The 12,347-nt window shown below is 39.2% G+C and overlaps 1 protein-coding gene across 1 annotated transcript in view; it reads right to left on the reverse strand.

Moving 5' to 3' along the window:
• The window catches only part of CNTNAP5 (contactin associated protein family member 5), an 880,239-nt gene that overhangs the window by 116,184 nt on the left and 751,708 nt on the right, over positions 1–12,347 (reverse strand). The window lies entirely within an intron of this gene.

Below are 12,347 nucleotides of genomic sequence, written 5' to 3' on the forward strand. Positions count from 1 at the left end.
TAGTAGGTTGTATATATATACATACTAGTGATTACCCCCAAATTATTATTTAGAAAATAAATTTTTCCTTCTGGAATACAGAATAGAATTGCAACCCAACTTTCTGCTGAGGGTATATCTTGAAGGTTTCAGCGAGATTCATAATGCTTGTTGCAAATTATTTAAGAACAGAGGAGATTCAAAGTGACAGAGTGTTTTGTTACTGTTGGAAACCTAGAATCCTACCAACCTAAATCAAAGGATATTAGAAAAATGTGTAAGGAGAGACAACACACCAAGAAATAAGCCAAATTCCAACACCATATTGATTTGGTGTTGGGAATTCTGGGAGCTCCCAGAGCAGACACAGGGCCAGCCTGCCCTTACAAAACACAAATTCTAATTGAAATAAAATGCTTTGGCCTCAAGTCCATTCAAGTGGATAAATGGAGGACACACTCAAGTCTTCAAGGTCTACAGAGTGTCCTAATGGAAAGGAGAAGGTGTTAGAAAACAAGGGCCGTCAATATGTGTGTATCGTGTTTGGTAATTGAAATAATTGTTGCTTTTGTTGTGGTCATCCATTTACAATGCTTGGTGTCAGTTGATTTATCTCTTGTAAAAATAAGATACAGTGTGTGTGTGTGTGTGTGTGTGTGTGTGTGTGTGTGTGTGTAAAATAAATAAATAAATAAAAATAATAAAAAAAGAAAACAAGGGCAGTACTGATGTGTCATTTGTTTACTGTACATATCTCTCATTTCTGAGCCTCATTTACGTGTAATCCCTTACGCTACAATTTTATTAAAACTTGGTCTTGCAGATGACCGGATAAAAATATATCCCCATCAACGTGGATACAAATATGAATTCCAAATGTATTATCTCTGACCTGGAATATCATGTTAAACAAAAAACAAAGCTGTAAGTTAAATAAATGAAACTGTGATGCAAAAAAAAAAAAAAATAATTCTGGCATGTCAGCCTGGCAGGGTGGACAAGATAATAATTAGCAATAGGGTTGGAAGTAGGGAGAATTCTGTCTTTTCTGAATCACCCCAGGTTATCAGACCCATAAATATATGTATGGTAGTCATTGGCTTCCTCTAAAAGACTGAAACAAAATGTTTTTAATCTAGTCTCTTATTCTGAAGGCGTGATAAAACTCCACTCTATTTTCAGTTCTGATAAGAGATACTCAAGCAAGCCAGAAGGTCAAACCCACATTGCTTTCTCCTGTCTGCCTCAATTTTAATGAGTAAATCTCCTTTTAACTACAAGATAAATCAATTATAAATACAAGCAGATCATAGGGAAAGGTTCATTATTTCTTTCCTAGAGATGGTGTAGAATAAGGAGAGGAGGATTTATGTAGTCAAATGTTTTGTTTTATTTTCCCCTTTATTTTGTAGTCACTCCCTGTGGTGGATTAGAATAACTCTTCATAAATCTTGTTAGTGGCATTTTTCTTCTAAGCGGAGGTGGAGAATGCAAGATCTATTGCACATCTGCTTGCATGTGACTTAGTCAACACGTTTATAAACAGAGAAGTAGCTGGGGTGGTTTTTCTGGCAGAAATACACTCCTTGATGTTTGAGACATAAAGAGTATGGTGAGAATGACCCCAAACAAGGGGATCCTTTCAATCCTAGATTCTGATAAAACACGACACAAAGAACATGAACCAAATTGCACAATGAACTAAATTTCCATTTTAGCCTGACTGCTTTTTATTCTTTTTATTCTTTAGAGGTTAGGCTCTCCTTTCTTCATGGAGAGGTAATATTGTAGACCAAGAATAGAATGCTTCTAGAAAGATGCTTCCCACCCACACACACCCAATCGGTGGTTAGCACTCTCCATTTTCTGACGTTACCTACTATGTGCTGTGTTGATGGAGGTGAGAATCTTCCCTGAAACTTGAATACTGTACAGAAAGGCAGCCCCAATCTTCCCTCCCCTTTCTCACTCACAGCCCTTTGCCCCCAACTCTGTCCTGTGGATATGCCCTCCCAGGTATCTCTGAATCGATCTGCTTCTTCCCACACCAAGAGCCATGTCTTGAATCCCTCTCACACTCACTTGAATCCCTTAAACTGAAACAGGCTGGAACCTGGGACCTGGGACCCTTTGCTGCAGTACTTGCACCTGGACAAACATCTCCTCAAGCAACAGATGCAAAGAAACTATGAGGGACTAAAAATAACTGCGTGCATGTGCAGCTGGGGCAAATTCTGGACAAGAAGATACAAAAATACCAAAAAGCCCAACCCCCACTTCTGAACAGCTGGGAGCCAAAGCAGGGCACTGCGTGTGCCCCCTGCATACAGCACCACTGAAGGGTGGGCAAACCGCCTGAGTCTCAGTAAAGCCTTGCCTGAATTTCTTGTGTGGCCTCTATAGTCAATTTCTGTTGATTGGTGTAGGCCAAGAACCCTGGTCAGTATCAGCACCACCTTCCAACAGATCTTACCACCCTCAGCTTTGACTCCTTCCACAGACTCACCGCTTAGCAATCAGAGAGACCAACGAGATGTGAACATTTGATCCTGCTAGTCCTGTTTAATGCCCTTCAGAGACTAGTCATCATCCTGAGGTTCAGGCTCAAATCCTTAGCCTAGATGGTACTGCATAGATCTGGCCTCTGCTTACCTCTTCATCCCCTCCTCCTGCACTCCCTGCCCTGAATTCAGTGCACCAGGCTTTCTGAACTACAGTGTCTCCCCACTGACCATGGTCTTTCTCAGCTTCGGACCTCCTCCTGTCCTGTGTATTTTTTTCTTCCTTTTTTTTTTTTTTTTTTTTTTTTGATGGTACACGGGCCTCTCACTGTTGTGGTCTCTCCCGTTGCGGAACACAGGCTCCGGACGCGCAGGCTCAGCGGCCATGGCTCACAGGCCCAGCCGCTCCGCGGCACGTGGGATCTTCCCGGACTGGGGCACGACCCCGTGTCCCCTGCATCGGCAGGCTGACTCTCAACCACCGCGCCACCAGGGAAGCCCTGTCCTGTGTATTTATGTGGTGTATTACACACATCTTTCCCCTTACTCTCCACTGCTCACTCTAGTCCATCCCTGCAATCACAAACACACACACTGGCACTCACACACATGCGTCCCTTCATCAATATTTCTTCCTACCCAGGATTTATTTTAGTTAGTTGCCAATGTTTTTAAAACACGAACTACTTGAAATCTAAAATAATGATGATACAAATGAACTTATTTACAAAACAGAAATAGACCCACAGACACAGAACATACTTAAGGTTACCAAACGGGTGGGGGTGGGGAGGAATAAATTAGAAGTTTGGGATTGACATATACACACTACTATATATAAAACAGATAAACAACAAGAACCTACTGTATAGCACAGGAAACGCTACTCAATGTTTTATAATTACATATAAGGGAAAAGAATCTGAAAAAAGAGTATAATATGTATAACTGAATCACTTTGCTGTACACCTGAAACTAGCACAACATTGTAAATCAACTCTACTTCAATTAAAAAAAAAAAAGACCGTGCCCTTATGTTAGCACTGGGCTTGGCACAGAGTTAATTAATTAATTAATTAATTAAATAGAACATGAACTATTTAAAAAAATTCTAGTAAGTCATTCATTGAAGAATCAGAAAACCTGTTAACAGTAAAACTGCTTTCCTGCATGACAAAGCCCAGCTGCACTGGGAGAAGTTCCTGTAAGATAGGACATGCCCTTTCCACTTGGCCACGTTCCCCACCAGGACCACTTCATTCATTTAGACTGCTTTCCTGACCCTTGCAGGTATTTGAATTTTCAGCTAATGCTCTAATATATTTTTATCTCCTTCTTGCCTAGAGTTTAATATAAAGTTGAAAGAAGAACAAAAATAAATGTAGCATTATCCTTAAAGCAGATGAGAGTCATGTTTGGGAGTCTTGTACTTAATCTGCAAGCTGTTTAAGAATCCGAACAATGCTTCTAATTCTAAAAAGAAATTAAACATACTTGCTAGAAACTTTATAATTAACTCATTCAATACTCAGTGGGAAACAAGTTATTCTTCATATTATTGACATTACATAGTTGAGGAAACTTAGTGTCAGAGAGATTGTTTTGGCCAAAGTCAAGAATCAAATTGATTTTACGTGGCAGAGCCAGAAGTCTGACTGGGATCTCTTGACCTTCAAAGCCTGAATAGCTTCAAAGCCCTAAAATCCTAAAATAAGATATTTGATTAGACAAGTTTGAAATGGAGCAAGATCCTATGGTCCTGCCTGCCCTCATATTCTCTGCCTGCCTCTTGTCTGTAGAAAAATTTAGTCAAAGAATAAATTTAATCAGAGAAGTGAGAAAATGCAGAAGTGAAGAAAAACAGTCAAATAGGACAAAATAATAATCGTTTAGTCATTAAACAAAGTCAAGGACCTTTAGTTCCTCTTCAAGGGCTATGGATAATATTCTGAGCCGTATCCTGTGAGATGTTTTGTAGATACTGAAACCCCCACCAGGTGGAAGAAGTTAACTACATGATGCCCAGATTGTAGCCATGACATAAGCTGCCACAATTCCGAAAACTGGTGTCAAAGAAATAGGAACAAACAGATCCTGGAACTGAAGATTAGCTGTACTCAAAACAATCAAGATGACACTGATGAGACCACTGCATGACCAATTTCAAGATGACTGCCAGAGCTGACTGTGCTGTTTCTGCACGTAGCCCCTCCCTCTGCCTATAAAACCCTGAAACTCCCCTTTAAAAGCTCTTGCCCACTGATTGTCACTTTGGACATGAGTCCGCGCCCCCCCCCCCCCCCCCCCCCCCCGGTTGCCAGTCTCTGAAATAAAGCAAACTTTCCTTTCCACCAACCTTGCCTCTCGAGTACTGGCTTTCAAGTGGTGAGGAGCCAGACTCCACTTTCAGTAACAATTTGGGTCAGTACTACAACTAAGTGCTGCTTCTACTTGCTTTTTCTCATCTCTTACATGGTTGCTCCCACCTAGTAATATACACGTATGCATTTGTCTTCTTAGACCATTAGTTCACCAGCCTAGCTAGAAGCAATTTTGTATGACTCTCTTCTGTTGGCCCTTGGTATCAAGTGTGCTCATTCCTTGGACTGAGTATGAATCAACTCTTAAAAATGTTACCATGATCATTCTAAACCTGTCTTAGAAAACCCCCATGTGTCAGCTCGACAAATGCTCATTGCTTCCAGAGAAACATCTCAATTCCTTGGGCCCTCCTTGAACAAGAGCCTCTGTTTTTCTCATATGTGCCTGCTGTCTTGATCATACATGCTCCAACAAAACTCCTTTGCTGAACTCTTTTTTTGGAACAACGTTGAATGTGCCAGGTTGGGCTCCCATTTCACAAAAATAAGCGGTGTCATTCTCTCTCTCTTCTTGAATTTGGAGCAGTTGTTTTCTATATGAACTACTTTGCCTAAAGTCAAGAGTCGAGTGAAGTGCAGGTGTATTGCCATCTAGATTTCAAATTCTAAAGTGGGAGCAGGTTTAGCATGTATATGCTGAATAAAAACAAATGCACTAACCAACAGTTATCTTCTGTTTTTATCCTGCCCCTTCAACTGGCAGAATCTTGGTATCAGAAGGAAATCCTAGTGGTGGCTTTAATTCCAAAACATAATTTCCCTAAGGATAAGGCATGCATCTGGTTATGTTTTGCCAGATACGGGAATCAATAAACACACACGATATAAAAATGCAGGTGGCACTAACTGGATGTCTACAAAGTAAAATAGTGATAGTAAGAGCCAATTTGAACTAAGAGCTTACTTCTTATCAAGCACCTTTACCCATTGCATTTCATAGGCATTTTCTGATTTAACCCTTACCACAAACTGTGGTACCCAAACAGAATACCAAGTCTCCTCAGAAAACTGGAAAAGGGTCTATTGATGATTTAGAATCAGTTAACAACAGATTGAAATTGTTCCCTCGTTTGTTTGGTAGAAATGAATGCTGTGAAAAACTTTTGAAGAAGAATTCAGCCACACTTATCGAGGGCCATTAAAGCATTATTATCATTGGCCTTACCCACATTTTAAAATAAATATTCCAAATGGAGCTGGGGGATGATTATACCCAGAAATATTTAATTTGGCTTTATACATAGTCATTACTAATACTTCATTATTTGCACACATAATATAGTTGTATATCTATAATATCCCCCCAAAATAATAATGGCAAATTATTACAATTAAAATTAAAGTATAAGAATGTGGATGGTATAAATATCAACATACCAAATCAATAATGGTCCTATAGAGCAACAATAACCAATTAGACCATGTGATAGCAAGAAAAAAATCCTACTTAACAACAAAAGCAGCCAAACATCTAGAAATTAACTTAAGATCTATGGCTATAAAAAAGAAAGTAATAACAATTTACCTTGGCTCATAAAGAATAAATAAAGAGATGGAACGTGTTTCCATATAATTTAGCAATGTATAATTATTTCCTTTAATGCAATACAATCCCAGTCAATAACCCAAGAAAATTTGTAACATTCAAGAAAAATTATTTTCATAGAACATGAAAAGCTAATTCTAAAATCCATAAAGAAGGTGGTAGATAATAGTTAACAGAGTGTTAAGAAAAGGAATCAGGTGTGTTTGTGGGGTCGAGGGGAGGGATCGTCCTAATCAAGATCGAAATATGTTCTGTACCCAGTGTCTGCTGCCTGGGGTAGAGACTACAATTGTGCTGTCCTGGCAGCTTCTTCCTTTTTGTTATGTAAAATTCATTTCTGATAAGCATCAAAATGTACAGTTGCTAAAGTTATGATTATGTATACCTTAATGATTATTAAAGTATTAAAGTATTGAAAAAATTTTAAAAAAATATGTTCTGTAAGTATGATGTTGGCACAGCACCTGGAAAAGAACTATGCAAATAAAACAGAGTGGGAAATTCAGAAATACATTCTTTACACAGAGAGATTTTAAACCTTATAATATATACTGGAGGTCCAAGTAACTAGGTAAAAGAGGAACCATGAAATAAATGGAGATGACAAATAATATTTGGGGAAATAAACAAAATTACAATCCTACCTCAAAACCTTAAACAAATTCCACATGCAATAAAGACATAAAAATGACAACAAACAAAACAACGACACAAAAACTAAAAATATTAGATAAAATATTATATAGCAGTTTAAAATAATATGATATTTATACTGACATGCTAAGTTTCCCATGGCATACGTTAAGTAAAAAAGCAAACGAAAACAAAAATACAGCAAGCAAGCTGTGGTATAATACACAGAAGTATATTGATTAAGTAAATATATCCACAAATAATAACATTGTATGGTGTTTCCTAAGGGTAGTTAAATGTATGTAACTACTTTGATGCCTGGAAAGTGTCATACTAGGCTAATATTGGTTGTCTCTAAGAAGAGCCCTAAGATTACTATTGAATAATTTTACAGCAAACATGTATTTGTGTACTGACTGTATAATTTAAAATAAATGTTTTCATTTATTATGTATATCATGCATAATCCTGCTTATCTTTTTTAGAGGCATTTAAGAAATTATTTCAAGTTTCAAAAGAAACTCCTTGTTATAGAATTATGTATATCTCTAAAAATTCTTCATTAATATATGTGGTATTTGGATATTAGCAAACACTTTTCCCAGAATCAGCATGTTTGTGCCTGTGGGGTGGGTTGGAGTATGTATGGGTTTTCTGCAAAGACTGTTTTTTTTCCCAAGACCACAGACCAGAAACAAACATTTGCCTTCTTTTTAGCAGAATGGTGGCAGGGCACAAGATTTTGCCCATTCAGAGCACTATATGGATGTTCTATGGAAATCCCCTTTTGGTTATTATTTACAATTCAGAGGGAGGCGAAGGAAACAAGCAAGCAATTGATTTGTGCCTGTTTCTGTTGCCCACAGAATTGTGGAGCAGTAGGGAACTAGTTCCACCACAGTTCAAGGTGTCTGATGTAGTGGTCCAACTGTCTTGCTAAAGAAGCCTCTGAATTATTGCTTTGCATCTCATTTGGAGATACCCCTGAGAGAATATCAAGATGATGGGGCAGGCATTTGCAGCAACATGGATGGACCTAGAGATTATCATACTAAGTGAAGTAAGCCAGAAAGAGAAAGACATATATCATATGATATCACTTATATGTGGAATCTGGAAAAATGATACAAATGAACTTATTTACAAAACAGAAACAGACTTACAGACATAGGAAACAAACCTATGGTTACCAAAGGGGAAATGTGAGGGGGACGGATAAATTAGGTGTTGGGATTAACATATACACACTACTATATATAAAATAGATAAACAATAAGGACCTACTTTATAGCACAGGGAACTCTACTCAATACTCTGTAATAACCTATAGGGGAAAAGAATCTGAAAAAGAATGGATATATCTATATGTATAGCTGAATCACTTTGCCATACACCTGAAATTAACACAACATTGTAAACCAACTACACTCTATCATAAAATAAAAATTAAAAAACAAAAGAATGTTCTGTCAAATGATTTAAAAAAAAAAAAGATGATGTGGTAGGAAAGTCTGCCATAATCCTCATCACAGAGTCTGGAATAGTGACAGGAGCCAGTTTGACCAGATGAGTCCCATCTCCCATCTCGCAAAGATGAGAGCACAGTCATCCCTCACTTTGCTTCCTTCTGCCACCGTTTTTGAAGATGAAAAATCACTGAGTAAATCACTATCACCCTCCTTGCAAGAGCAACTGGATAAGAAATATCATAGGAGCTCCAGGTCTTTTCTAGAGTCAGCGGAGAAGCTACTTGCTTCTTCCAGGCTGGCTGCCAGGCCAAGTCATTCCCCAGATGACAGCAGCTTCAGGGTTTCCTGGAAGTTGGGGCCCGTGGAAATCACTCTAATTAGTTTTCTCCAGGGAGGCCCTGCTGAGAACAGAGATTCCCTCAGAAGCTGAACCACAGACCCATTCAAGGAAATACGTCAATAAAGTAAAAGCGTATAAGCTTTAAGAATTTTCCCTAATAGTCCCACCTGCCCTAGAGTGATTTTATGGTTGAGCTCAGGAGACCCTGAAATACAAATGGAGCCTACAACTCACTAACGGGATAGTAACAGTGGCAATTCATGGCTAACAGTTCTCACAATCCAGTCTACTAACATTGTCCTGACTTTCTGATGCAGGTGTGCAGTAATCACTTTGGGGTTCTTTCTTATTCCAGCTTCTTTTGTGGAAGTGATGGCTGCTATATGACTAGGGATACGTCATCAAATGTGGGAAGCAACTCTCTCCTTTCAGAAAAATTACCTGAAACTTGGAAATAAAGCAAAAAGTGGATGATATTTGTCCAGTGGAGATGCAGATAATTTCTTTCCAGCGTAACAGATAACTCCGAAGATGGCCTGGTGAGCAACGGTTTATATTTAAATCTACAACTTTATTCTAACTTTTGTGTTGTTAAATTCTCCGTACATATGCCAGCTTTTTAGATGCTCTCTGAACTGATCATGACATCTTAATGGCTTCCTCATTAATTAGAGTGACATAAAATCTTTGACTCATGTTTACTTTCTGTTCACCTGAAATTCATTTTAGCTTTTGGAAGGTTAGATTTTAACACATACTACCAGGATCAGTTAAAATGGTGTTACTTATCATTAGAAAATATGAAACTTATGGAAAGGCCTTAATCACACAGTGCACAATAACTGGGGCTAGTAATAACATAATAATAAAATACTAAGGTATCTACAGAACTTTTAGTCTTTTGTAAACATGATTGAAGAGGAGTCTGCCAGGTAGATCAAGGGTGGGGTTGCCCATCCTAGTTTGAGAGTCAGGACCATCAAGAGAATGTGAATCAAAAAATGCAAACTCGACTCTAAGGAAGCAATTGAATTTAAAGGGTGTTTTGGAGAAGAAAGTGGGAGAAAAGGAGGCATTCTTTTATGGTTAATTCTTGGGAGGAATGAAAAAGAAATTTATCTTAAAAAATTACTTTGATTAAAAAATGTGTGTGCGTGTGTGTGTGTGTGTGTGTGTGTGTGTGTGTGTATGTGTGTGTACTGCACAATACATCCTTGTGATTGTGCCTCAGGTAGGGTTCTCCAGCAAACAGGCTGTGAGATGAAGTTAAAGGGGCAGGATGTCTTTCAGGGGGAACCATCGGGAACCACACTTTTGAGCCAGAGAGTCAGGAAGCAGAAGTGGGCAAAGGAGTGAGCTCTGGCGCAGGTCTGACAGTCTAGAACAGCCCCACAGAGAGTGCTGGAGCTAGAAAAGTCCATCAGAGATATGCTTCCTTGGGCCAAAATGGTTGCACCTTTGTACCCTGGACTCAAGTGATTATTGTCTGTGGACCTCCCTGGAAGGACAGGACCTTGTCCTGAAGAGATGCAGTAGCTGAAGGGGCAGAGGGAGACTGTCTTCCAAGAGCACTCCCAGCAGCAGGGCCTTCTTGAATGGGGTCCTGGGCAGCACATCCTAGAGTCTACGCACGTTCCTAAGCCTCTCTACACAGGGGCCTGAGACGACCCTCACCCTTCAGCCTGAGACATGGATGGTGAAGCAGGAAGCTGAATTAAAACATGGCACCCCTCACCTCTTCTACAAAATTGCCTTCCCCAACTCAAGTGTCTCTGAAGCCAAATCCTTTTCTCTCTGAATCAGAAGAAACTTGGTAACACAATGAGAACAGAGTGTAAATCTACAATAACATGTTCAGAGAGTTCTGACTACATCTTCTTCCCCACCATTGTTCTGCTCCAAGGCTTTCTCACCTCCTCCTCTGAGTCATCAGCTTTGTCTCCAGAGCCTTGGAGAAATGGAAACAGGTTATCGGCAGCGTTGCAGCATCAGTATGCCAGGCTGGGCCCACTCTTTTCTAAACTGGAGCTTCCCTGGTTGTCCTGGTTACATCAGTTCAATGGCACCTTGGCTTTGGAAAAGACACAACTTCTCACCTCCCTCAGTTTGGGTCCTTGAACACCCAGAGTGTACTGTTTTATTTTCCAGAAATATCTGGCTTGAATTTCGTTTTATAATTATCACCCTAGCTCTACATGAACGGTGCTGTCTTAATGTTTTCTTTCTTTACCGAGTTACAGATTTTGATGAATGGCAGTGCCACAGTAACTAGAATGACTGCTTCTACCGTTGAGTTTTTGTGAGGTCCAAATCTCAGGGCTTTTCTCCCTGGGCTGCATGAGAACATGATGCCATGTTGTACCTTTCTTCAAAAACAGATAGTATGCTTTGAGATATGTTTTGTCAAAGGCAGAATTAAAACTTAAAAAAGTGAAACTGTACAAGAAAATTGTACATTCTCCTTCAATGTCACATTACCAATCTAATGCGGCCAGTATAGGATGAAATGAGCTTCAATTAAAGCATAAGAGATTGTAGATAAACATTTCCAAAAGGGTTTTGGAATATTAGGGGGCAGAAAATACTAACATGGGCTATTGGGATGGGTTCATTGTACTCAACTCTCAACATTTGCAAGATGAGACAAAATTTTGTGGAAGGGGTCATTTAATCATTCACTTCTCCGAAAATAAAAAGAACCAGTGTTCCTTCAAAGCACTTTCAAGCTCTAAGAATCTGTTTGTGGAGCAGAAGTGGTGTTGGGGGAAAAAAATGCATGAGGAAGCAGGTGGCTCTTCCTCATTTTTTTTTTTCATTGTAGAAGCGTTGAGTGACTGCCACTTGGTAGGTAACAAGGAAGCAAAGCATTCACGGGACTTGCCCGCTAGTGTTCTGAGGTCTCCTAAAACTTCTTAAACGAATCAGGACACGTTCTCTTATTAAACTACTATGGGGAATATCAGAACTCATGTATTAATTTTTTTACTAAGCTAATTTTTTTACTAAGATGATTCAAGTATACTTGACATATTAGTTAACTTTGAAAAAATAAACTTGTTGGTAAATCAGACCTTATCATCAGAAATGTATAGGATGCTGAAAAGACAATTTCTTTACTTTTTGTTTCACCATTGACATCCTCCATGCGCAATGGTTTTATGTAACAAATATGCTAAAAGGTGATTTTCCAGTTCTTCCTTAACATGAAAAGGATGTGTATCTCCTCCTGTGCTTTGAGACACAGTACATCTTCCAGACAGAAAACTCTGCTGGCCTGTGTCAGGAAAGCCATCCTTGTGAGGCACTCGCAAGTGTAAATATAAGTGACTATTCCACAGAGAGACTCTAGCAGTTTCTGAAGTGTCAGGGCAGAGAGCAAATGAGACCCACCTTTCCTGGTTTCACTGCTGACCTCGCTTTTGACACGCTTCACCTGAAAATAATAATAATAATTCCCAACCAGTGTGGAATCAGGAGCAGCACCGTGGGTAGGCGGGA

This window comes from Aethalodelphis obliquidens, unplaced genomic scaffold (assembly GCF_003676395.1).
Source record: "Aethalodelphis obliquidens isolate GAN/ISIS:26980383/991018 unplaced genomic scaffold, ASM367639v1 scaffold47, whole genome shotgun sequence".
Classification (NCBI taxonomy): Eukaryota; Metazoa; Chordata; class Mammalia; order Artiodactyla; family Delphinidae; genus Aethalodelphis; species Aethalodelphis obliquidens.